This window comes from Rattus norvegicus, chromosome 16, assembly GCF_021556685.1.
Source record: "Rattus norvegicus strain SHRSP/BbbUtx chromosome 16, alternate assembly SHRSP_T2T, whole genome shotgun sequence".
In the NCBI taxonomy this organism is placed as follows: domain Eukaryota; kingdom Metazoa; phylum Chordata; class Mammalia; order Rodentia; family Muridae; genus Rattus; species Rattus norvegicus.
In genome coordinates, this window is record NC_141549.1 from 61,870,808 (window position 1) to 61,898,752 (window position 27,945).

At 35.2% G+C, this 27,945-nt stretch overlaps 2 protein-coding genes and 1 long non-coding RNA gene across 4 annotated transcripts in view; 2 read left to right on the forward strand and 1 right to left on the reverse strand.

Moving 5' to 3' along the window:
• Positions 1-27,945, forward strand: part of Erich1 (glutamate-rich 1) — a gene marked incomplete at its 5' end in the record, with an annotated part of 52,793,804 nt that overhangs the window by 31,000,248 nt on the left and 21,765,611 nt on the right.
• The window catches only part of Sgcz (sarcoglycan zeta), a 1,078,171-nt gene that overhangs the window by 125,735 nt on the left and 924,491 nt on the right, over positions 1-27,945 (forward strand). The window lies entirely within an intron of this gene.
• LOC108353112 (uncharacterized) lies at positions 281-27,103 on the reverse strand. Of its 3 annotated transcripts, none has more exons than XR_015639939.1 (4): positions 20,861-21,039; positions 13,225-13,395; positions 2,677-2,804; positions 281-569 (listed from the first exon to the last, which is right to left on the reverse strand). It is a non-coding gene; the product is annotated as an uncharacterized LOC108353112 (long non-coding RNA). The 3 variants fall into 3 exon arrangements; XR_015639938.1 differs by lacking the exon at positions 20,861-21,039 and adding an exon at positions 16,032-16,076 and having other exon boundaries at positions 282-569; XR_015639937.1 differs by lacking the exon at positions 20,861-21,039 and adding an exon at positions 26,999-27,103 and having other exon boundaries at positions 471-569.

Here is a 27,945-nt window from a genome sequence, read left to right on the forward strand (position 1 = left end):
TGTTTTGTTAAACATGGAATATTCCACTCTCCTTGTGGTGTATAAAACGTGAAAGAATAGTTGTAGCTCCATCTGTTAAGCATTACCAGCTGTGTGTTCAGATGAGTCACCTTGAGCTCCTAAAGTCAACCATGATGAGTCAGAGGCCATACAGGAGCTACCACTCAGGTTTGTACCACTGTGGACTCCTGTGAGAGCAAATAAGGCCTCATAAACCACACAAACACTTTTTCATGTGTCCTACATTTAGAAAAGTGTAATACTTTTCCAAGCCACAGAGAAGGGTTTATTGAATTTTTATTATTTCTGAAGAGGATGAACTATCAAGGCCTGTTGTAGATTTTAAGTGTGGATATTTTTTCTGAAAGAGTCTTGATTACCTACAAAAAAATTCTGACAGTCCCCTGGAGCTTGTGAAAGCCTGAGTATAGCATGTGTGGCTGCTAGTGATCTTTAGTCTTCAAACAATATTATGGGGATAGTTAAGTTTTATTTAAATACCCATTTTTCCATTAGCAGTATAATCAAATATGTAGGGTTCCTTGGAAACTCTGAAAGATTTTTCATTCCTGAAAGACAGTAATGTGAGTGATGATTATATTAATTCTCCCCTTATGGAATGGATTTTAAAGGCTTGATTAATTTATAATACACATATATTAAAATAGCTTAAAATAGTTAAGAAGGAATCAAGTTTTCATATTTCTTTTAAAATTTTGCATTTTAAATATTATATTAAGGAGATCACCAAGGAGAGTTTACAATTGGCAGGTGTCTTTTACAGCTCAAACCTCCAGATGTTCGTGTACAAAACAACTTTAAGAATTTATTTCTTTTCTCCACATGCAAAATAATGAATATTCATTAAATGTATGCAAATGGAAAATATTCTCCCATCACTGTTTTTGATTTAATTCACAAGCTGGCTATATTTCATTAAATTCTTTCCCACTTTTAAATTATTATAAACACTAAGTAAGCATTCTTAAATAGTTCAGCAGTAAAAGTAAATACACATTTGCATGTTACCATTGAAAACTGGATAGCGGTAAGCAATTTGTATCCCATACTAATTTCAGTGTTCTAAGGATTCAGGCTATCACCCAGTTAGTGCAGCTTCAAGGCTAAAATTAGGACTGAGGTGAGCAGCCCATAGTTCTCTGTGAGTCAATCGATCACATTAAAAATGAGAAAATTTGAGACTTTACAAGGTGACAGTTACTAAACATCACTGTTCCATGACTTTAAGTCTGATATTTTCTTAATCATATCATGTTACCTTATATATGTATGTTGTTGGGTATAAACAAATGGTAGTCTTGGGAGGCTTGCTTGCTACAGTAAAGTGTATTTATGAAAATGGCTGTCATCACTTCTCGGTCTTTTGGCTAAGATCATATGTAGAAAATGACTGTCATATTATAGTGGGTGCATATGTATTATACCAGCACCTTATTTAAATGTGTGTGTGTGTGTGTGTGTGTGTGTGTGTGTGTGTGTGTTCATGTGAATTGTTACTATGGGTATTATGCATGTGTCCATGGACATGTGCTAAGGTATATGGTTGTGGAGGACACAACTTGACTGGTATGGAGTGTCTTTCATGATTGCTTTCCAGATTTAGACATTTGTTTATTATTTGTTTATGGTTGATATAGAATCACTTGGTGAACCCGAAGCTCATAGATTCTGCTATACTGGCTGACCAATGAGCTCCAGGAATTCAGTTATATTTACTTCCCATTTAGGAAGTTATAAGAATATACCACCAGGAAGGACTTTCTGTGTGTGTGTGAATGATGTAATATCAAAGACACATGCATGTGTGGCTGGTGCTATATGGGATAAGCCTTCTCTCCCTTTTTTGTCTATAGAATTTGAACGATCTATGGTAGGATTCAGATCTAATTTTTAATGAAATGATGTGATGATGCTGACTTACAATTTATATTTGGAAAATTAATTTATATGCATAAAAAGCAAGCATATATCAAATAAAATTTGCAACATGCCCCAGTTGAATGTGTCAAATCTCAGTGTGTATTTGGATGGCTAAGTCTTTTGGAATCAGGAAGATTTCAATGTTGGAAAGGAGATGTAAAGATTATTGGATCAGTTTCAGCTCAGAGGCTTCGGGTCCTGTGTCTGAAGTAAATGATATCTAACCAGGAGTGCATTGTACTTACGTATTTTGGAATGTCTGTGCATTTGCAATAAGAGTTCATGAATAAAGGGGTCATAAATTATAAAAGAAAAATAAGGAAGGAGTTGCATATGCAAGGGTCGGAAGGGAGGAAAGTGTAGCAGGAATGATGTAGTTGTATAATAATCTCAAAAGGTAAGAGAAATAATATTTAAAAATTAATAGGAAATACTTTCCTCCTTATATTTGGAAGGGCCTTTCATTTAATTCTCTCAGTCAGAAATTTTTATCACCCTTTTAAACTCCTAACCACCTTTGCCAACAGGAGTTAAAAACAAGCAAGGTCTATTTAAGAATGACTACTTTATCAATTCAAACACATCTATGGTAATCAAGCCAAACACTTTAATGTGATAACAGTTATTAGAATAACACTATTTTCTATTCTAACTGTGTCACTGTCAATCAAGTAGATGTCGCACATGAATGTGCAGAATCAAAGTAATCAGTATTAATTATTCAAGGTCACCTACCAGGCTCAATGAGGAACGATGTCCACGTTTATTCTGGCCATTTATCTTTTCCCCTGGAAATTCACTATTTTAATTTTCTAGCCTCTTAAATTAACTATGCGACCTTCCCTAGTCAGGATCTTTTGCACCTGTTTGGCATGAAGAGGCAAAGGGAAAGAAATCAGTGTTTGTGAGATCAGTCCCAGGCCAGGTCTGATTCTGACCTATACATCATTAACCATCTGTTTGTTGTATAGCAACCCATGGGTTTTCTCTCCGACTTTGCCCCCGTTGGAGGTCTTCCAGACTGAAATCCTGATTAATCAGCTTTTCCGGCTCTCAATCTTCCACTTAATTGCTAAGATGAGAGCACATTTCTTCCTTTTAGATGTGTTCATGTTTGAAATGGGCTTCAGAGGTATAGGCTTTGGTGTGAATTTGTTACTTCCTGTGTAGTACATTATGGAAGATACCCGGCGTGGGGCTTAGAAGTCTTTCCCCCCTCAGTTTTAATATTCATATATATTGCCAAATACCTATATGCTCAAATATGGAGAAATCCATAGACATTAACTAGTCTTGGTTAACTACATTCAAGGGTGTTCATTTTTAGACTTGGCAATATGGTTTAACTAACAATAAGTATTTCCTACATGTCTCATAATATTTGGATTAGAATGTGAATAAATGGAGAATTGTGATTAATTGCATTTCTTTCTTAAAGATATTATGACCTTTGCCTGCAAACTATAAAATTCAGCCACTTTTTTTTTTTTTGTTTTGAGAACTAGATTTCCATTTTTAATGTATTCTGGCTATAAGTGAAATGTCAGCTATAAGAAAATGTTGGCTCCTGAAATACAAGTCCAGATCTAAATTTTCAAACAATCTTCACTATTGCCTTTAGTTCATAGACCTTGGATTTAGATGGCATGACAAATATTATTAGCTTATGCAATATACGCCGTCCATATTTTGTGGAACAATGTCTATAAACTGAATCGGTCTTTCTTCATTAGTCTTCCTTTGACCAAAATATTAATGCACTCAGCAATAACTTCATCCACAAATTAAGGTGGCAGTACCATATTTCAACAGCTGCATTGATAAAAGATAATGCATAACAATCCCTAAGATTTATTGAATACTTCCCAGGTACAGGCCACTGCTGTAAGCACTTTCTGCCTGTTCCCTCAGTTCTTGGCAGTGCACTTCTGAGTAAGAATGGTGTCCACTGAGATTAAGTACATCATTCAATGTTCAATATGCCAAATGTGGCTGAGCTGTATTTGTGAGGAGCTTAGAGCCAGACTTCTCATTTATATTCTTTTTACTTCTCAAACTTACTATTTGAAATAAAAAAATAAAGTATTCTTTATTTAAGGAATACCACTAAGGAATAGACAAAAATTAGACTTTGTCATATCTTTAAAAAAGGGAGCCTTCTACAGCATTTCTACAGCATATATATATATATATATATATATATATATATATATATATATATATATATCTGTCTTGGAAATTTTAGAGGAAGCTGTTTGGGATTGATGTGTTTGTTCTATTAGATAGGGTTTCATATACCCGAGAGCCACCTCACACTGCTAAGGATGACCTTGAAATTCTGATCCCCCTGAGTACTGAGATTACCCACACTTGTCACAATGCTTGGTTTAGGCTTCCTCTATGCTCAGCATGCATGGTAGCAACTGGGGTACACACCCAAGCTTGGAAATTTGTGTTGCCTACCTAACTGGATTTTTAATTACCCAGGAGATTAATAAACTACACCTGTCCATTCCTGCCCGGTGTTTCTGTAAAGGATTACACAGATGTCTTCCTAGAATGTGTCAAATAATCTCAGAGGCTGAAGCAATAAAAATTAAAAGAAAAAAAGAAAAGGAATGAAAAGGAAAGAAAGAAAGAAAGAGAGAAAAGGAAGAAAAGAAAGAAAGAAAAAGCAAGCAAGCAAGCAAGCAAAAGCATGAAGTTAGTCTGCTTTCTCTCTGTTTTATTTCAACACTGAGGGCCACTCCAGGATCTTATGCCTCCTGTCCAACATAGGTTGACATCTCTCAAACTCTTGACCTAATTCAATTCGTTCCTTCTGTAATTCTTAGGTTTCTTTTCTTTTCTTTTTTAAATCACATTAGTAAAATTTCTGGATGTTATGGTTAATATGGCCAACTGCAGGATCCAGAATTGTCCCCAAACCAAGCATCAGTGTATACTTATGTGGAATTCCTGGGAAGACTCACTTTTCCTGAGGCAGCACTGTGGCACGGGTTGGGGAGCTAGAGTAGAAACTAAGGAGAAAGTGGGTCACACCAGTGCTTAGAACTTGTTCAGCCACTTTGGGCTTAGCTGTGGTGAACCTGCCTACAATGATGCACTTCTTCCTCCCCAACTCTAAGCCAAAATAATTTCTACCTCCTGCAAGTTGCTTTAGTCATGTGTTATATCATGGCAATGGAACAAGTGGCTAATATACTGTGTAAAACAATAACTTAAGGAATATGCATTAATTTAATACAATATTAGATTTCAGTTATCTCAGTCTTCTCAGAGAGGAGAGAAATATGTAAATGAATATTACTCTCAGAATATGTTACACTCCTTTATAATCCATAGAATAAAGGACAGAGTTAAATTACATCGAATTATTGAACAGTGTATCTGTAGTTTACCATGGTGATATATTCCAGCAATCCCAGTAATTAGGAAGCTGAGACAAATGGATTATAAGTTCAAAACCAGCCTGGGTTACATATTGGCAATCTCTTACAAAGATCAGAAACACAAGAAGAAACACAAAGCATATGCAGATAATATAGATCGTTTTCTAAAATTAGGCCAAATACTTATAACACAAAACCATGTTAAGAACCCAACATTTTATAGCCAAGATATGGATAATACTGATAAAGTACCATTTCCTGTGAGGGATTTATACTAACACAAAGTTAGGTTCAAGAGTTACTATTAACTGTAACAATAAATAACACCTTTTTTCTAAGTGCCATTTTTTTCAAAAATCTATAATTTCTAAAAGAAAGCTAAAGGTAAAAGGGTCTTTAGTTTATAATTATCATGCAGATGCAACGGGGGGGGGGAAACTATTGCGATGGTTGGTTCTGGAGGAAGGTTTGCTGGACCAGCACCTTTATGGCTTTGGCTGATCTATAATATATGTTCCATGGCATCCCAGTCAATAAGCTGATACACAATCTAGGGAGAAGGTGACATTCTTGTAGGAAGAACAGAATACATTTTTGGCTCAATGTTTTTAGACAGTGGCACTCATATGCCCCTTAGTTTTGTCTCAAATGTCTACTTTATGAAAACATTATTCACTATATCCAAAAAATTCTAGTCTCTGAAGTTCTTTCCACAATTGAAGGTTCAAGATGTGTGAATTATATACCTTTTAATTGACTTTTGTTAATGAAATTGAACCCAAATCATGTTGTAGTAAAGAAATAGACAGTCTTTTCTAAAATGGTTACAAAAAAAGGTATATTTAAAAATGTAACCCATTTATACAGAATTAGCGTACCTGGGCAACAGAAATTTTATTGTAGGCTTTGCTTAAGTAACATATACTTAGGCTATAGCTTGGGGAGTCTGCATCGCAGTTTCAATGCTTCCTGAGTGCACAAATTAAAATATTCCCCTTATGTCATATCTTTGTGTGAAATATGGCTAATCAATAATATAATCCAAATACAACCTTGATAATGTAGCACATACATTAAACAGAATCTGTAGATTCAGAAAAAGGCACGAAACTCTGAGGTCATTTCTATCTTCACTGGAAATGATGGTTTGAGAAGTACTGGGATTGGTGGCTATTCGCTCTATATGAGAGAAAAACATCAAAATAGTTCTATAGTTGGCATAGTAACTAGAAAGTAGAAACCCTTTTGGGTTTCCTGTGTGCTTTTTCCTTGTGTTCATCTTCCCTGAGGTCATTACCAGAGCTTAGCCGATACCGGTGCCCTTGCACTTCTAGATGTTGGAACTACATACACATCCTCATTTCCTGATTATGCCTAAGCTCATTTGTTTTTGTTATGATAATGTAAAAGTGACTAATGTTATTTAATGTCCCAGTTCACTCTAGTGAAAGGGTATAAGCCAAAAGGACATCTGATGTTAATGTATATGATAAATTTTAAGAAACGTTCAAAAATGCACACTCTGCATTTGCTTCCTTAATGGGATGTAGGAGCTCCAGTATCCTGTTTGTAGGAAATGAATTAAGATCTTAGTTTACCATCTTCACTCTCTTCTTCACTATTATTTTCTAAACATAGTTTAATCTTCAGTGAAAGAAACATAACAGCTTTTGAAAGCTTACATCAGAAAGGAAAATCAGTATTATCACATCATCATTGATGTTTTTTCTAATGAGTTTATTATGCCCTCCCCAATCAGAAATTTACTCTAAGGATAAGCCACTGACCACAGCCATTTCCGAAAGTACTTTAAAACCAACCAAAACATTGTCTATTGTCAGAAATTATCTAAGCCACCAATATTATCAAAAGTATGCCAAAACAGTGTAGAGTAAGGACAGTCTTGAGTTTCAGAGAACCTGCTATATTTCTTCCTTTATAGTAGGAGTGTGGGTAACAATACTTCCCATGTAGTTATCTGTACATGAACATCAAAGTATAATGACTGTCAAACATGTATGGCCTCTCCTACATCACACCAAATACCCAGCAGTGTCTGATGGGCAAAGTAGAGTTTGCTCAAAAGTTAGTAGAGTTATCAGTGCCAAAAGTTAACAGTTTTGAGGTATGCTATGTTAGATACATATACTTTCTTTGCTTTTCTCTCTTTTTGTTAAAAATTTTTCTTTTATTGGATATTTTTTTACTTACATTTCAAATGTTATCCTCTTTCCCAGTTTTCCCTCTGTAAACCCCCTCATTTCACTCCCCCCACCCCTGCTTCTATCTTCATAGAAGATATTTCCACACCCACCCATCTATTCCTTCCTGCCTCCCTGCCTTGGCTTTCCCCTACACTACAGCATCAAGCCTTGATAGGTCCAAGTGCCTCTCCTCCCACTGATGCCTGACAAGGCCATCTTCTGCTACATATGTGGATGGAGTCATAGGTCCCTCCTTGTGTACTCTTTGGCTGGTGGTTTAGTCACTGGGAGTTCTGGGAAGGCTGGTTGGTTGATATTGTTCTTGCAAACCCTTTCAGCTCCTTCAGTCCTTTCTCTAACTCCTCCGTTTGAGACCCATTTCTCAGTTCAATGGTTGACTGTGAGCATCCACTTGTCAGCCTCTGGAAAAGACTCTCAGGAGACAGGTATACAGTTTCTAAAGTTAGTTTTACTGAATGAGATTTTAAAACTCACTGTTATCTTGTGAGATAGCAGAAATGCAAAGAGGGTAAGGGATCTATCCACGCTTTGTTTTTTGATATGACATAATTGACTTTCCCCTCAGGGATCATGGCAGAGAAACATGGTCCTGAGTGTCATGATCTTGAAAGGTAGTAAGTCCTTTAAGAATTGGGGCTGTGTAAAAGGTCCTTAGGAATTAGATGAGAACCGTGAGCAGTATTAAGGTATTATAATGGAACTGTGGATGATGTATCACAGGCGGTAGCTGATAACAGAGCAAGTCTGCCCATTCCCTGGCCTCTTTAGCTTCCTGTGTGATTTTTACTCTGTTCATCTACATTGAGGTCATCACCAGAGCCCAGTTGATACCAATGTCCTTGAAGTTCTAGAGTGTCACCCAAATAAACATCCTTACTGTATGAAAGTGCAGAAGCTCATTTGTTTTGTTATGGTAATGTAAAAGTGACGAATCCCATGTACTATTCTAGTTCCTGCGGAAAAGCCAAGTATAGCATGAAATGAGTTTCATATGTGGGTCAAAATTCTCACATCCTTCTGTGTCATGGTGTCTTTAAGTATAAGAATGTAATTCCTCTTTTTCAGTGCTTGCCATCAGATCACAAAAAGCTCATTCTAATTGGAAAATAAGCAAGACCATAAATGGAGACATCCATGGATAGTGCTGGAATTCATTTTGAATAAAGATTTCATCTATCCTGGGGGCTGAGGGGCTGTTCAGGGTTATTCAAGTGCAGACAAAAAATAATGTTATTTTGAGAATTGTAGAGAATGTCTCTATAATTTGAAGACGTTCAAGGTCCATGCATACAGCAGCCTTTGGGGAAGGAATATTAAATTTTTCTGGAATCCTATCTGGATAGTAGTAGTGGAGACAGGTCAAGGGATAATATGATTAAATGATATAGTGTGAGTCACTAGATAAATAAGTGTTCTTCAGTAAAAGTGGAATTAGCTCAGTTAGATGCACCAATGGCCATCAGGAAGAAATAAGTGGACAAAGATGCATGCTTAGTCTTTTGCCAATTTAAACTTTCATATGTCTTTTACAGTTATATTGTATAGTTAGGAGTATGAAAAATGTTGTCCAGATTTCTGACAACAGATTTACTGCTGAAACACTCAAGGATAAATTATCCATCAAGGACCTCATAAAGTCCCTACTTCATTTTTTATAACATACCATTTTAAATTTGTCTCATTAGTTGATGGTCTTGTAGATACTGATTAACTTTAATTTAAATGTTTGTTGGCTTGTTTGTTTGTTTATTTAATGTACACTGGTACATTATCAACATATACATCTGAATACCACAACAGAGCACTAGACAGTTGTGAGCTGCCATTTGCGTACTGGGAATTGAACTCAGCACCTCTGGAAGAGCACCCAGTGTTCTGAATTGCTGTGCCATCTCACTAACAAGTTTAAATTCTATTATTCAATGTGATTGGAAACTGCTTACATTTCCTAGAATTATTGGGTGCTGCAATCATACTTAAAAAAATTTAAGTAAGGGATGTTTTATAGAATAAAATTATAATTTATTACTAGAACAGAAAATAGAATATTAAAACCTTATTTTTTTAATTTATGGTCATTTTTTGGTGTGATATTACAGTAATTTTTGATCATTATGCTCTGTGAGATGGTAGAAATTTCTGTGTAGATATGTAGACAAAAATGATAGTCTGACCTTGCTTAGATATAATGTGGTAATAATGATATGATATGAAATGAAAGAAAATGTGTTGACTTTTGTAAAAATAAAAAATCCTTTGTAAGAAGAATAGTTTGGTTAAACTGGAAGAATTATGTGGGAAAGAGAAAAATGTATATTGCTGTTGATTGTAGCATTATTAACATGTGAAACAGAATAATCTCCTCAATTAAGGTTTATAGTTATAGAATGTCAGGAGTTATTATTTTGTCGTGGCCAAGACATTACATTGCGTTAAAACCCCAAGTAGACTTTGATACATATCTTATTCCACACCCTTCTATCTTCCTGAAATTGATAATACCACTACTGAAAATTTAATTCCCCCATTTTTTTTAAAATGGAAAACAAGGATTGAGGATGATAAATTGATTTGTCTAAGATATTTAACCACTGAAAATCTCATTTTCTTTATCAAAGCTGAGATAATTGATTGCACAGATCTCTTGGGATTATTTTGAGGATAAAATTAGATAATGTGTATCTATCAGGTTACTTTGTCACTTGGGACTTTAGAGACTGAGCACATAATCATAATTACTGCTGCTGAATTATTCTCACCGTGGCCAATACAGCTAGAGAGGGAGGAGAAGCATTCGATGTAGTTTCAAGACAAAATCTATTCTCGAATTATAAATGTCACACATTTTGCATCTTCTAAGTGGAATTCACACGGTATTTTAGATTAGTAACCCAAAATATATTACCTCAGACGCGGATCATGATTTCTTAGGAAAGCCACCTACTACTGCCAATTTCTTTGCTTTCAATAGCTTATTTGGTAAGGTCCTATACTATGTCATGTGTGTGAGTAGAAAGTGCTATTTAATAACATCTCCTTGGACTGTCATATCAGGATTCATAGAAAGCATAGTTAATGAACTCATGTAGTCTGAATTTTTACATTGGTAAACATCAGAAACACACTTATCCGGAAAAGAAATCAGAAGGAAGGCTTTAGTACTTCTGCAGACCCCAGGAGAGGAAAAAAAAGAAAGCACTGGGATGAAGATCGATGGTCGCCTGCCACCTAGAACTTCTATTCCTCTTAACAGAATGGCTTCCCAATGCTAAGCCTTGTGATCCTAAAATTTGTGTGCTTATCGTCATGAGATTATTTTGTCACTGATAATTGACTATAAAGAACAAAGAAAAAGCAACTGTATACATCAAAGACCATGAGACATAAAATTTATCCTACAAAATTAAACTTTCACAAATATAAATGTTATAACAAAACATGGTCATGGTACTGTAGATAGTTAAGTCTGTATACCTGCAGACATCACATCTGCACAAGGCCATACTAAATGAATGGGATGCAAAGACACTGAGTATAAAAAGCATGATTTGTCTATTTTATTTTAACTGAGAAAATTTAGGTTGGATAAATTATGTGTATGGAATTACTAAAACTCCTTTTTTTCTAAAGAGAAATATTGAACATATATCATTTTTACCTAGAGAGTGCCCAGTTATCACTTTTATCACTGACAATAGACCAGATAAATATATTTGTAATTAGCTAGAAAAACAGGAGATTGGTAAGAATGATTATTATATAGTTGCTTTGCCTTTTTAATAGACTCACAAGTTTTCATAGACATCTATGAATCTATTTAAATTTTTCTGGTGATTGGCATTTGTCTTTCTACTTTGAAGGGCAGAAATGTTTTCTAATAGGACAATTAGTCCATATAGTATAGGCATAAAAGCATATGCAATCTCTGACCCAAATTTGTACATAAAAGTAAATCAGATGAAATCTGAGAAATCCAGTGCTATGATCTCCAGTGTAGAAAGAAATGCCAAACATTAAGTACAGTCTGAGTAGTAATCTCATATGTAATGATCTTCAAAGTCAGCCTTTCAAAGAAAGGTCATTTTCATTAATGACCAAAAGTCAAGTAAGCCATAAATGAAGGAATTGTTACTTTATTCAATTAGAGCCCTCTTAATAGTTCTGCAGGTCATTTTGGCTTGATAAAAAGGTACAAATGAGCAACCCCAAAGAAACAAAGGTCTTCTGAGGAATAATAGATGCAAATTTTAGACAAATAAGTATTGAAATCTAATTTCTACCTCCAGCTTACCCTGCTGTGACACTACATTGAACATTTACATACTCTGTGACACGCGTGCCACAGTACACGAAAAATAGACATCTCACATTTTCTACTATCCTAATAGATTGTTTTTTTTAGGTAATTCAAGGTTTAGTAAATTTCCTTTTTTTCTTTCTTTTTTTTTGTCTTCCCCTTCTTCTGTAAGTATCCATCCTTTTTTTCTCTATGTTTGGATTTATCTTGCATTGTGTATGTAAGGGCAGATGCTGGTAGATTTAGAAATAATTATTGAACACCTAATGAATTCTAAACACTGTGCTAGAAGATTAAAATGGTGTTTAAGTAGATGGCTTTGCCTCTGACACATAAATAAAAGGTTAATATGTGGTTTTGTCCTTAAGTCAAGTATATGCTAGTTGAGACAAGATCACTAAAAATAAATCTAAAGATCTTGGGATAAAGAAGTTCTGCAATTTCTCAGGCAAACTTGGTGTTTATTTCTCTTCTCTTTCCTTTTGTTCCTTTTTACTTTCTTTCTTTTTTCTGACTTACTGTCTTTTCTTCCTTCCTTCCTTCATTTCTTCCTTCCTTCCTTCCTTTTTCCTTCCTTCTTCAAAAAAGTCAATATTTGTGAGGATAATTTTATGTACATATAAGTTTTTCTGCCGAGCTTGCTGGGTACACTATTCTGGATAAACAGTAAATTGCCTCTTTCTATCCTAGTCTGTGAAGTACCTGATAGGGTTAGAAATACTGAAAGGGAAGAGATCATAGACACTAATTTGTTTATTTAATTTGTTCATCTTTATATTTAATAATCAATATTTTTATTGTTTTTCCCAACTTTCCCTTCCCTTCTCTACTACTTCATGTTTCCCATGCCTGGGCATTTCAGCAGTCATCTGTAGTTATCTCTCACAGGTCACATGTTTCTTTATAAGGAAAACAACAGAAATGTTTAAAAACAAAACAGCCAAAATCCTTATATCCTTTGAACTTTACAAGTGTAAAAATGGAAATGTTTATATTACCTTTTAATCTGAATTCAAACTACACTTATGGAAATACTACTTGGTAATACAATGGTAATAAAAATTTCATTTTTATAAAGCCATATACTTGTGACCCATAGAGTGTACTAGGAAAGGCCTACAAAGACAATGCAATCTATATTTGGTTGTAAGAAGACATTGGTAGTTGGCAGTCAATTGGGGTTTGGAAAATTATAGGGGGAACCTTGTAGTTCCTTCTAGGAAGAAGAGTACATCTGTTTTTCACAGTCCAATTAGAAACATTATGAATTAATAATGAAGCAGTAGAAATTTATTTTTTTGTGTGTGTTTGTTTATAGAGACTTATTCCAAGGTGGACCTATTAGCAAGGAATTTCCTCCTGTACCCACCTTGCAGATTCTGATTCTATTTCCTCGTCCATCTTCATATCTGTCTTTAATCTCCATTGGGATGATAATACCCGTAGATTAGGAAACACTTCAATGATTTCCTTTCATCTTCAGCATCCCTTCAAAGACTAGTTCCCCAACAGCCATGTTCTGAGTTTGAAGGAGTCAAGACTGAAACATAGAGAGAGGAAGTGTAATTCAACCTAACTCACGTCCCACTGTTTGGGTCAGAAGAACCACGTGATCACTGAAATGTGAAAACTTATGAAAGGCACTTCCGTGAGGCATTGTGAAGTGTTTAGAGATTCTGAGAAAAGTGAACTAAAATGTCAGAATTATCTTGGAAATTGTGCCATGAGGATTTTCACAGCAACTCCACCCAAAATATTCTGTGGAAGATGAGAAATGATTGAAAAGTCTCTTTTCAAAGAAGATGCTGAAGATATAAGTGAGCAAAATAACAAAATGGTGGTGAAATTACAAAGAAGTTGATGACTGGTAGAGAGTTTAATGGACGAAATAACACAGAAATCAATAGTTAAAGAATTGAAGGAAGGGCTGGAGGGATGAAAGCTCAGGGGTTAAGAGCACTGACTGCTCTTCCAGAGATCCTGAATTTAATTACCAGCAATCACATGGTGGCTCACAACGATCTGTAATGGGATCCAATGTCCTCTTCTGGTGTGTCTAAAGATAGCTACAGTGTACTCATATACAATCAATCATCAATAAGTCAATCAATAAATGAAGGTTTATTAAAAAATAAAGAATTGAAGAAGAAGATATAGTCAACAAATGACCACATATTAAAGAACCTCTGAATACCAATATCTTAGATCAAAAACCATTAAACAATGCAAAAAAAAACCCCTCAATAGGTTGAATCATCCTAATGTAGTCTGAATATTTAAAATATTAATTTTAAATTAAAAGTAGATTCTTCTCTCATAAAATACATATCAGCCACCATTCCCATTCCCTATACTCCTCCTACATATGCACATCCACCTCCTCCATTACAACTCATCCTGTTTTCTCTTCAGAAAAGAGCAGGTTGCCAGGATACAACAGCCAAACAGGACAAAGCAAGTTACAATAAGGGAAAGCAAAAGTCCTTCTATCAAGACTGGACTAGACAAGAGTAACACAATAAAAGGAGAAGAGTCTCAAGGGAGGTCAAAAGTCAGAGATTTACCTGTTGTTCCCATTGTTAAGAGTCCTATAAAAATACAAAGAGTCATAGCATATGCACAGTATCTGGTGCAGAGTAACAGACAGTATATTTCATAGAGTCATATTTCAGCAAAGTAATGATTTTTAGATGAAACGTTATCTGAAAGATCATATAGGTAAAATAATAGTTATATATAATTTGTGAGTCAGAAATATAAAGCTCTCTTTATAGTTGACTGAAAACAACCAAGAACAGAGCAATGCTTGTAAATCTCCAAAGACAAAGGATAAGCTTTCCAGTTTAAAGTAAGCTAAATGCTTATGAAGTATGAAAGAGACACAGAGGATTTTTTAATATATGAGGAATATAAGGAACCAGTGAGTGTGGATTCTATGGTCTCTGAGGAAATCAAGATAAAAATTTTAGTTTTTAACAAAGAGTAAAAGCTTACAGTGAATCTTGAATCTAATTAAATATAGGATAAAGGCAGTAATAATAAACACAATTATTAATATTATAGTTATGGCAATGTGCGAAATTCAAACCTTGACAATGTACAGAACACATGTCTTTTAAAAGCTTGCTTTTCTGAAAGGATAGAAGGAATAAAGAGGGGGGAGAGAGAGCACAAAAGCAATACATGTTGTGGTGTGTAGTGAAATTAGGAGACAGTGTAAGGATTAGATTAATAATGTTGCAAAGACAGTTTTAAATAACATAAACCAGGTAATATATATTATTATTATTAATATATAGTGTTTAGGTCACATATATAATATATACATATATTTGTATATATATTATTAATATATAGTTGTTCAGTCACATAAATATTAATAAAGTAGCATAATCCAGAAATTTAGGACAATAAGATTTATATAAATTCTTCTTTATAGTAAAGTTCTAAATTGTACTTATGAATTCAACTATGGGATCAAAAATATAGTTATAAAATTACCAGCAAAAATTACTTAGAGAGAGAGAGAGAGAGAGAGAGAGAGAGAACACATATTCCTTACTCTTTTATAACCAACAATGTAACAGATGATATATAATCTAAGACTGTGTGTGTAAGCCAATCATAAGGTAGGTATATGGGAGATAGACATGGATGGAACACTTACTATATAAAACAATCAACTCCAGAATCTAAGGATGAAACCCAGCAGACCCTGTACTTGAACGATACTGGTTCCTCTGATAACTGAAAAAAAAAGTCATGTGGCAAAGAGCAAAATAGTCAAATGGGAAGTTAGTTTGAAAGCAACTAGACTAAATTTCTCAGAAGTGAGGGCAGTGATCTGAACCATAATGAATCACAAGATCAAAAGTTCTAAGATCATATGGAAGTTGACAAATTTGTTATTAATTTGGGATAGACTCGAGAAGCATGTCATGTGACTGTTAGGTTCATCATGGGAGAAGGACGAGAGGTCACAGTTCTGAACGGGGAAGCAGTACCTTTATTTTGGCTATCTCATGCTACAGGAGTCTGTGTCTGTGTGTCACCTTGACTAGGTTCTTTGAGTAGGTAGTGTCTACATTTTTCTAAAACTCACTCATTGAAAATATCCAGGGCAGAGACAGCAATTTGAAACTCTTTCAACGAAGAGAAGTTACATAAAATCATTACCTTTTCTAGAGATACCCACTGAAGCTCAAAAGAAAACTTGAGGTAGTAATGGCAAGTAAGCACAGAATGGAAGATGAGGTCATAATGGTGCCATAGATGAAAAAGGAAAAAAAATCCTCTTTGCCCTGTGCACACAGAGGAATTAAGTTGGTTTCATTTTTTTCTTTTTCTGATTATTTTGTTTGTTTGTTTGTCTGCCATTTGTTGGGCTACACTGTGATATTTTAATAGACAAATTAACTGTTTTCCAATGTTTATGAGTATCCTGAGTGCACTGTAGCTGTCTTCAGACACACCAGAAGAGGGCACTAGAACCCATAACAGATGGTTGTGAGCTACCATGTGGTTGCTGGGAATTGAACTCAGGACCTCTGGAAGAGCAGTCAGTGCTCTTAACCACTGAGCCATCTCTCCAGCCCTGAGGTAAGCTCTTCTTTCTATTGTTTTACACTGGAAATTGTGCCAAGAACAGCACTCTAACTCCTTGCTACTATAACTGTTATAAATTCGTGGAATGCACTTAACTTCAAATTCATGGGTTTGTTTAGTGCAAAGGTTTCAATTGCTTTATTTCTTTTTATATTATAAAATGCTTTCATAAGTGTATTGAACTCAGAAGCCATTGATAATGCCTGTTAATGACACAGTAGCATTAGGTCAAATGTATCCTCAAACCACTCTGAGTGAACTTCTGACTTTTCCTATTATTTTTCTAAAAAAACTAAAAAAAAAAAACAAAACAAAACTAAACTAAACAAAAATCATTTCATTATAGAACAGTCTCCATAAGGAATATTCCAAACAAGTAATTTAACATTTCAAGTTGCTAAAATCACTTTGCATTTGGCTTCCTAGCTTAAAACACTGCATGAGACACGTTATAATTATGTAGGAATGTGAGACCTGTCAAATCTCATAGCTTTTAAGCTCCCGATTGATTGAAATAAGACATTTTCAAGAAAGTCTTTGCCAAATGATGTTCCCTCTAGAAAGTAGCACTGGAAGAGATTATTGCATATCTTCTTCTTTGTAAGACAGAGGAAAAGAACAGCAAAAGACATGTTGTCACAGAGCAGATAGTGTAGATGCTGGCTAACAGCATGACTGGAATTGTATGGAGAAAGGCAGGCAAGGAGGCGGAGAGAAGGGAAGATCCTGGCCTCTTTTGAGATCTCCATATTGTACATGAGCTCCTACTTTTTGCTGTGTTTTTTTTTCGTGCTGGTGTTAGGTATCATAGTAGTCAACCCAAATGCCAGAGAATGTTTAGAGAGGATCACATGATAAACGGCAGAAAACTAAAGTTGTGAGTCAGCCTCACTGAGGAAATGAGGATTAGCTTAGGGTGAGGGAAAAGTACCTGATCACTGAATGCTGAGCAGTATTTGGAAAGGGTCAGCGATCCTCCTTCTAGGCAGCTTTCTCTGTGATTCTCTCCACAGTCACACTATTCTTCCCTTCGTACCCATTCCATTCCCTTCTCTTCCTTATTCCCCTTCCCGTTTCTTTCCTCTCTTCTTCTGTCTTCTGGTCTCTAGCCTCACTGGCAGCCCTCTTCTATATAAATTCTGTCTTCTGGTCCCCTCACAACCTTACTCACAACCTTATTATAATTTCTCCTTCCCATTGCTTCTCTTCTTGTTATAAAGACTCTGATTCCCCAAAGTTTTGAAAAGTTATCAAAAATGGCGAAACAAACAACAACCTCAAAAACGAAACAGCCAAATATTTAATAGGTTTCCACTCGGTATTGAGGGAGAAAAGGGATATTTATTTTATATTTGAGATATCAGCTTAATATTTTTAGTGTTAGATGCTAAAATGCAGTATAAAGAGCCATATCTTTACATATTTTCTATGCACAGTTCTTATTCTATGAAAAAATTAATACTTGGTAAGCTTGTAATATGCTGAATTCTTTTCCTTTGGTCTGGAAACTTTCAAATGATTCATATTTCTGTCTAGCGCTTAATGAGTCATTGATACTCTAATTGCTCTTATATGCTTGATTGTAGACAAAATTATTTAGTGAGTTAGACTTCATAGCAAAAAAATACAAATACAAATATATGTAAAATGCTGGTAAAATGTTGGAAACACTTGTCTCCTTTCAGTATGAAACTAAAAATGTTTGTATATTTACTCTTGTGGGTGTCAATAGCTTGTGGTGATGCCTTGAGAAAGCTAGAGGTAACTGCTCAGACTGTCAAGAGAAAGAAATAGATGTAACTCTCCAGGACAGAAAGCTAGAGCAGGCTCTCGCTAGCTAGAGTGGCATATTTGGTGCCTCTGAAATCCTCAGGCTTCAATTCCTCATTTGCTAAGATTCGAGGGTGCTGCATATGGCTAAAAATAACCCTCTTAGTTCTTTTACCATGTAACTTACCAAAGATACCTACAGAGACTATCATCATATTTATTTCCTCCTTAAGCTTCGGTATGCTTTAAAAGTAAATGACCCTATAAAATGTCATGGCATTTTAAAAATGAACGTCATTTTAGAATTTAATTATCTGCTATTCCTAGATTATTCAGATTCCTACAAAATCTGGAGAATGGATTTCTTAGCCTAGACACCTATCCCTAAGAGAGGATAGTCTTTATTTTTGTCTAAATGTTGAACACTGTAACTATATGTCAGCTCAAGCAAAGTAAATTATTATCCATGTGTTCAGTTCTGAAAATGAGAGACTTATAACAAAATGTGCTAATTTCCTTGAGATTCTATGGAATTTCTTGTCAAAATTTTTAAATCAAATTTGCAAAACAATAGGCATTCAACAAGTCAATATGGTATTTAGGGCATGTGATGTTAGCCAAGGATTGGTTTCAGTGCTGAGTTTGCTTCAAACCTTCACAGTCTGGTCAAGGGGACTGAGTTGCAATACTGAACAATGGATATATATATATATATATATATATATATATATATATATATATATAAAGTCAACGGTGATTGAGGGTAGTGTTGTCATGCTGCTTAATTCTATTAGGACACCTGGAAAAATGTATGTGCCCCATCATAGCCAAATGACAAAATACGGACATATGTTCACATTAGAAAGTGATTCTGATTTGAAGAAAACTTTAAATTTTAGGTAGTAAAGGAAAGTTCTTGGCAGGAGAGGAAGGAAAAAAAACAATCAAGGGATTAAGGAATTTGTACCTGTGTACTATAATAAGGAACCCCAAAATATAAACTGTGTCCATACAGAAATAGATAAAGAATGTATTGGTGTCTGCAAATTGGAGGAGTGTGTGTGTGTATGTGTGTGTGTGTCTCCCTCTTATTGCTTGGAGGGGGAGGAAAGTGCAGAAAAATGGGAGTGGAGAGAGGAGAAGGTGGGAACATAAATATTTTAATGAATTAGCTTATATAATTATGGCAGAGAGCAAGTCTAGAATTCACGAAAACATGGGAGAACTTCAGAGAGTATCTCGGTTACATTTTTGAAGCCAAATTTTTCTTATAAATCCTATTTCTAGGCTCTACTTCAGCCCTAATAAGAGGTTGGATAAGCCCCACCCATATAAAGAAGATCAATTCATTTTTCTAGATACCCCAAAATAGCCAAGACATTACCTGAAGTTAACTATTTCAACTTCTCATGGTTAGTGTCCGGCAAGCATTCATTATGAATCATCACTCAGCAATTATGAAGACTGCAACATATGTACTGTCTCTCTTCTCTGTCTCTGTCTTTGTCTGTCTCTCTCTCTCTGTCTCTGTCTCTGTCTCTGTCTCTGTCTCTGTCTCTCTCTCTCTCTCTCTCTCTCTCTCTCTCTCTCTCTCTCTGATTTCTGTACAGCTTAGCTAAAACAACAAAGTTAATATGTGGCCTTAGGTTATGGGGTCGGTCATAATGGGATGAAGTGCTGTATATTAAATCAGTGTGAATGCTTTCATAAATCATCTTTGTAGAGAAAATAGAGACATGACAGAAGATGGAGTGTCACAGAAGTAAGAGGTCGGTCAGTTGTAATAGGATTGTGTTGGTATTATTATTATCCTTTTAAACTTTAAAATATTACAATGTATTTATGGAATTGGTTCAACTACAAATACAGCTTTAAATTATAGGTCTTAACCCTGTAGCACAGGCAGACCTTAGCAATCTTCATGCTTTAGCTTAAAATATTTCACTTTCTCTCTTTCAATTCATTTATTTTTCCTTCCTTCCTTCCTTCCTTCCTTCCTTCCTTCCTTCCTTATTTCTCTGTCTTTCCTTTCTTTTCATTAATGGATATTTATTAGAAAGTTCGATCCTCCCATTTCACATTATCTAGCAACTCGTGTAGTTTCAAAGTCTTGTTGGCTTCAAGTGTTTGTGAAAGTCTTAGCAGAAGCAATTTCATCTTCTTATATGCTCTCTCAGTCCTTTTTGCTTCTTGGCAGCCCTGATGGCTGGATCTCTTAGAGAATTTCTAACTTCTAGTTTCTAATTCTTCTTCGCCAGAGTATCACTAATGGCCCAGGAATTTGATGGTTGGCTTATTTTGATTTGATTCCAGGCATTCCCTTTATATGCTTTCTCCTTCAGAGGAAAGTCCAATGTATCAGTTGTGGACTCCTTTTAGAAAGCAACACAGACTTGCAAGCTGTGTTAAAAAAAATTGGAAAACTGTCTTTAGATCCTTGTCAAAGATAGATCTTACATCCCTAAGTCTACAGTTTGACATTCATGGCAATAGCTGGTTTCCATGAAGAGAAAAAATTCAAAAGTGCTTCATTTATTTTAAAATTCAGATACGCTTTGATGAGATGCAAGATTCTATGAATCAGATTTGTTTACAGAACACACTCTCAGGTCACTGTCATCTACACTTACTCTGACTCTTCCACCATGTCAGAATGAAGCATGAGCATCATGAAATCGTCCTGAAAATCCAGTCCGTACAAATGGAAAGTGTCTTCTCCAAACCAAGTCGGGTGATGGACAAAATTCTGCTGGTATAATCAATGAAGAGAAAGAAGCTGACCTCAGATGATTTGTGGCAGAAGAAAGATCTATGGAAATGGGAAAAAGCTGTTCGTATAGGCTGTTCTGAGAAATATTCTGAAAGACATTATTCTCTGAACATGACATGTCCCTCCAAGTGCCCTGTGGAAGCCCAAGAGGAATGATCAGCCTTCAGTGGACTCAATTCTTTTTGTTCATTCTCCCTTTACCACATACGTGTTAAATAATATTGTATTGTGATATTGGTGTGAAAGGTCACTTGGATCATGCAGAATATGTACATCATATTTCTACTCTTGAAAACTCACCAAGTGTGGTCACAGTTGTAACTTTCAGGTTGTGATATAGGCACAAGTTATAGTATTATATTTTAGAAGTCTTATGCTATGCTATTTTCCTTTGTTTTTGTATTTGAAGAAATGACCTGAGGGAGTACCCAGTGTTAAAGATTTCTCAAAGAAATAATATTTACTATTTCAACAAAGGTGTGAAATTATATACTAATTACTTAGATTAAAAGTAATTAAGAACCTTCATTGACAGAATGAACTTATTTCATATTTTTATTAGTTCTCCAAGAGTTCAAAGTTTCACATGATATGTTTTGGTCATATTCATTCCCCAACTCTTCTTAGACACACCCTCAATTCCTATACCCATAACGTTTTTGTCCTGTATAGCAAAAACACTGCAAGAATAATTACATTACCCTAAATATTTTCGGATTGTGGTCTTCCATTCAAGCATGGTTGATTTATGAGCACTTACACTCATAGAGAAGATAGACTCTTCCTTTTCCAGCAGTGAACAAGTTCCAGTCACCATAGACTTTGGATGAAATTGTGTCCCCTAGCTCACTTCTCCATGCTAGAATTTGGTCTCGTCGAGCTGGCACAGGTTGTATGCATGCTGTCACAACTACTGAGTTTTATGTGCATTTGCCTTGTTATGTCTAGAAGATGTTTTCTTGCATTCATCCACATTCTCTGATCTTATATACCTTCTTCCTACTCTTCTGCATCCATCCCTGAGGCTTAGGGGGAGATAGATATGTTTCATCTGTGTTGAACCTCTGCAGCCACTCATGCTCTACACCTGAACTGGTTGTATATAGCTCACATGAATAAATTCTTTCTTTAAAAACATAAAATACTTTCCTAATTCAACCACAGGCATCCCTGACTTGTGTCCATTAGTTGGGTGTAAGTATCTGCTTACTTGGACTTCTCTTAGAGGGCAGCCATGCTAGGCTCCTTTCTGTAAGCACACCATAGCATCAGTATTAGTGTCCGGCCTTGATGCCTCCTCTTGAGATGGATCCCAAGGAGGTCACTGGACCTCCTTCCTCAGTCTCTTCTCAATTTTGGTCCATGCATTTGTTTTTTTTAGATAGGAACGATGCTGGGTCAGAATTTTTGACTGTGGGATAAACTTATTAATAATAAGCTTTTCAACCAAATTTGTTTTCTATCCCTTGTAAAATGTAAGTATCACTAGTAGAAAATCAGATTTCTTATTTATTTCCTAGGTTGGAAACCTGACACTTTTATGCTATATTCATAACCCACTCTTATTAAAAGAGATGTTATTCTTTCTTCTTTTTAATGAGTACTTGTGTAGCTCATTTAGAATTTTCCCCAAGAAGAATAACTATGAAGTGATCTTGGTGTTTAAATAGCAAATCTTGTTCTTTTTCTGCCCTACTACAGTGTTGGCCCTTAAAACCATAAATAGTTGGATGATTAATACATTCATTCAGCTAGAAGACTACATTGCATTTGAATTTCAAGGAGTTAAATGAAGTTAAGTGTAAAGCTTGTAAAATATTAAATCCAAATATCACACTGAGCCTTGAATTGCTCTTTAAGTAACATCCCTATGCTGGAAAAAAATCCATTTGCAATAAATTTTCCTATGCAAGCTAAAGGATTTCAAATTCTTGAAAGCCCATGGGTCCCATGTAATTTGTATCACTTACGGTCTTTCCTCTGAGTGCCTAGACACTCATTGTTAGAGTGACTTAGTCTATTTCCTTAAACTCGAGACCTAGTCAATTATCACATTGTCATTCCAATTTTTTGTCTACAAATGTCTTGTTGCTACAAGAAAATACTCGTGTGCTCACAATATAAGCTGCATATTATAAGGAAAGAACAATGAGATATAATGTGGCTGTGGATGATATGTCCAGTTGCTCTTACATACAGAGCAGAATTTAGGGAAGAGGAAAATTAAAATTAAGCTTTCAGGGTAAAATAAAAATCGAGCTAGTAATTATAAATGCCATTATTCATGTACTTCAGAGATTCCAAAATTGCAACTAGGGTGACCAGAGGAGTTCTGTGATGCTTGCTGTGAAAAACTACTAGGATCATCAAAATGTGAAGTCTTTTTGTTGAGAGTTAATGTAGAATGACATGTAGCAGATAAATGACAACGTATTTCACAAGGGGAAAATTATGGAGATTGATAGTTTTGCTAAGTATTGTCAAGAAGTACTGACCAGTAAAATTCATTGAATGGGTTTGTTTTTCTGTCTCTGCCCATACAAAAAAAGGATAAGTTTGAGGCTGTAAGTGCATTTTTTATTATCTATATCAGCAATTTAGAATGGAATATCTATTAGTTACCTTTACTTTGTTATGACAACATACCCAGTAGACATAAAAAAGGAAAGATGCAATTGGGCTCATGTCAGGGGGCTGAACTTCCCAGTGGGAAAATATACTGCAGCAGAGAAGTTAATATTTTGGAGGAACAGGGGGAGAAGATCACATCTAACCTCAGTGCTCAGCTGTCTTTTTTTTTTATTCTTTCCTTCTTATTTTGTCCCTATACCTAGACCTGTATGTATAATATGGTGCCCTGTGCATTCATGAATAAGTTTTATGCTCTGACTCATGCCTGGAAAAATTGTCATAGAGGCAACAGGAGGAGATGAATCTAAATAATCAAATTGATTCTAAATCCACATCAGATTGACAATGAAAATTGACGATTGCAGTGCTGGAAAACACATCTGTTGTTTTTAAGCTTGCTATTAAGTGATTCATGTTAATAATATGCCAAGATACCGCAAATAAATAAAGATGTTAGAGATGAAAATGAGTTTGCAGTAATATTTGTATTCTGTGAGTAATAAATATAAAATAATATAACTTAAGGACAGTGATCATAAATCTACAGGTATGAGCATGGCTCTGTGATAGAGCATGTCATGTGAGTGTTCATTGGTTTGATTCCCACACTCCTAACTTCAGTGACAAAAAAAGAAGTTGTATGTATAAGAAGTCACATTACAATTATCAGGGAAGCAAGAAAGAAATGTTAGTGTTCTAAAATATCTGGGACAAGTTGGCGCTCAGTTGCCGTAACCATAAAAATTATTGGAAAAATAAGTGAAGGTTTGCAAAAATGGGAAATATAACCTCACTAGAATATTGGCAGTATTTATAAAAGCCTTGTAAACAATGTAAATAAACATTGATTTGACACGTTGAACAACATGCATTTCAAAGTCTACATGACATAATCTGTCATGAAATCTGCATCATTATGTCTTTGGAGTATATGGACTTTTCCTAAGGTATAAAGGAGTGATCTGGCTTCAGTCTGTCTGTCAATAAAGCTTCAGTCTTGGTCATTTCAATAGCAAGGCACATTCAGTTTTCCTGAATAGAGTCTTTCCTGTGGTTTGTTCTTATTGTTTTATAAAAAGTACAAAAAAATTGAAAAATGAAAATGCTGGTGCTAACTATAGAAATACATACATTAAATACTGTAGGAAAAGCGTACCCAGAAAATTACCAACTATTTAAATTTAGATTCCACTTTGCTAGTAAAGTGGGATGAGTGTGAATAATAAAACCTACATTTGAAGGAGAAGATTTGTTAAATTAGGAAAATATAAGAAAATAAATTTTGTTCTAAAATATTTCACATAGATACTTTTTAAACAAAATTAGTTCATTATCTCGAGTTTTGTATATTTCAAGTATTCTTTGAAATTTTCCATGCAAAGGAAGTATTATTCCTTAAAATAAAGCATAATCGTTTATATAATAAAGCAAGCTTTAGCTCTATGGTTTATGGGAAATTATATAAAATTCATGTATATTAAAGTTCTCATCTGTAACTGTAGATCCAGTGAAACATTTTTATATTATATGAAATTAAACTAAGATAATAAATCCAAAACACTTAGCATAGACTATGACCAGGAAGTGTTTAATAAATTGTTTCTCCTATTAACTTTAATTTTGAGTTATTTATTACTAAAGAACAGTTCATAAAAATACCTATCTGTATATTACTAAACTTGCTTATTTTCCTATAAATAAATGTCTTTAGCATGGTAATGAGAAACCTAGGATAAGCTATTGAAACTTGAGTAGCCTCCCAGGCTTCTGCTGCATCCATGAAGAAAATCTCTCTCCTCTATCAGCCATCACTGGCCAACAGCTCCTCAGATAAGAGTAGAATTCATGAGTACCTCTTCATGCATGTTGTGTGTTGTCTTTCATGATATCTTGCTGGTATTGTGCTTATAACCACAGCTGTTCTGACTTCATGTGTGCAACTATGCTGTCAGGTCTTCCAAATACTGTTTTGCTACAGACATCTAATACTTCCGGCTCTCGCAATCTTCTTCCCCTACTCTATGATGATCTTTCTTCCTTTGCTGGGAGGACTATGCGGTATCTGTTCCATTTAGAGTGAAGCATTCCATAGTCATAAATTCTCTGCATGTTACTAATTGTGGTGGTCCACATTAATAAGCATCGACTGCAAAAGAAGCTTCTCTAATAAGGATTCAAAGATGCAGTAATTTTTCAGGTATCAAAATTTGAACTTTGAAGTACAGTTGCTTACTGTACCTATTTAACAGAATTGAGCTATTAGGTTCTCCCTTATGCCCTATGGCATAACAATCAATGGGGCTATCTTCCTGTGGATCACTCTTAAATCCAATCAGAAAGTGGTTGGTTATTCTCATAAGATTTGTGTCCCTTGTACACTGCTGGGCAAAACTTGCCTGGACATGTAGCTCACAGGTTCAGAGCTGAGAAAGACTGTTCATTACTTTACCTTCCAAAAAGATTAATTAGAACTTTCTGTTATTATGACTGCTAAAAGTGGAGAGGAAACCTTCAGAGTTGGATTTCCACATGGTCCATGACGACGATATATGATATCTTCAGCAGTAGGGCCTTAGCACTATGTTCTAAAGGGTACACAGAGCATGTACATAGTGCTAACATCAAGTAGATACAGTAAAAAAAAATAAGAAACATGAAAAATTGAGAGATAAAATTGGTTAGAGGATAAGGAAGAACTTGGAGGAGTTGGGATAGAGGATTGATTTGAACAAAACATCTTATTGCATGAATATTTTTCACAAACAATAAAAATCCGTGTTTATACCAATCACCCTCCAAAAGATGTGCTGTTTTATACTACCCAGGAGTAGCATTTCTGTATTATCAGCTTTGTGTCAGTTACCAACATTAATATATTATAGATGTTATCTATCTGTGTATGATGCCTTTCATCTTTTCTTAATAAAATGTTATGATGGCCATTATATAATTGATCACACTCTCTGATGGTTAAAAACATTGTGTATTATTACAGAATTTTTCTCATATCATAACAATAGCAGTCAGTTTTCCTTGAAACAGTAAAAGAAACCCAGGTTAACTACCACACTGATTTTGAGTGCTTTCTTGGCTGCCCAATGAAAATGTATACTAAGGGAATAACTCTATACCTCCTGTTTTTTGAACAAAGCCATATTTGGTTTATAAGAGTTCCGAGTGTATGTTTATTTTCTCCAATTTTCCTTCCATTTGTATCTTTAAGTCCGTGCTCTCATATCCTATGACATAGCTTAATTTTTAAATATTTGAGTAACCAGAATTCTCCATAACTTCTTGTATACTGTGCTCTGTGACCAAAGCTTGGTTTTAAAACCACTGTCTAATCCAACTCATACTTCAGATCTACCTGTCTATCTCCACCTCAATTAGACGACTCCCTAGGAGTAATGCCTTCCTGTTTGGAGGCCCAGGAACAGAGTCGGTACCTTGTAGCCACACTGAGAAACTGATCACATCTCTCACTTGACTGTGAGCTCTTAGAACTCATTCTGACGTCTCCCCTTGGAACAATGCAGTTTTTAAGAATAGGCAGCCAATAGCTATTCGAGGAAGCAAAATGAGATGCGTAGGTGTAATTATAAGTATAATGACAAACTTAGTTTTGAATTTCAGGTAGTTCAGAATGCTGAGAAATAGGAAAGCGACTACAGTAAAAGTTTCAGCGGAAGCGGAAACATTGGCGTTCTTGCTGCCTAACAATGAGGCTCACGGTGATAGGAAAAGAGAATAGATTCTCTCCTGTCTCAGACTCATGATCCCGATACTTGTTAGATTTCCTTTGAAAGATGCTTTCGCGTTCATGGGGGTGAGAGTGGTGAAATCTATATCCGTGAAAATAGCATGGTGGAAAAGAGGATTTCTAAGGTCACTTGAGTTCTGAGACAGGTGACTCTTTCAAATCATTGTACAATTAAAGAAAGATTTTTTTTTCCAGTCTAGCTTAGTTGTACATTCACTGGGCTCCCATAACCCTTATGATGTAACTATTCAAGTTCCTCACCCTAACTATGTGGATTCCTTGTCTATGTCTGTCTTCCATAAAAGACCATCCTGACAATGTCGTCAGAGCAGTTGACAGAGAACAACTGAGTACATGAAAGGAAATAGGATGAAAATGCTTTGATTTTATTTTTTTTTCATTTCAGCATCAATGCCCGCATTTTTTTAGTTTGAGGTTTAGCACTATGAGTACAGATGAGAACAAAAGGTGTGCCTTTTGTAGCAGCCTTCCACATGGAAAAAATATATGCCAATACATTGTTTTAAATTGTGACTTTTTAAGACGAAAAAAAA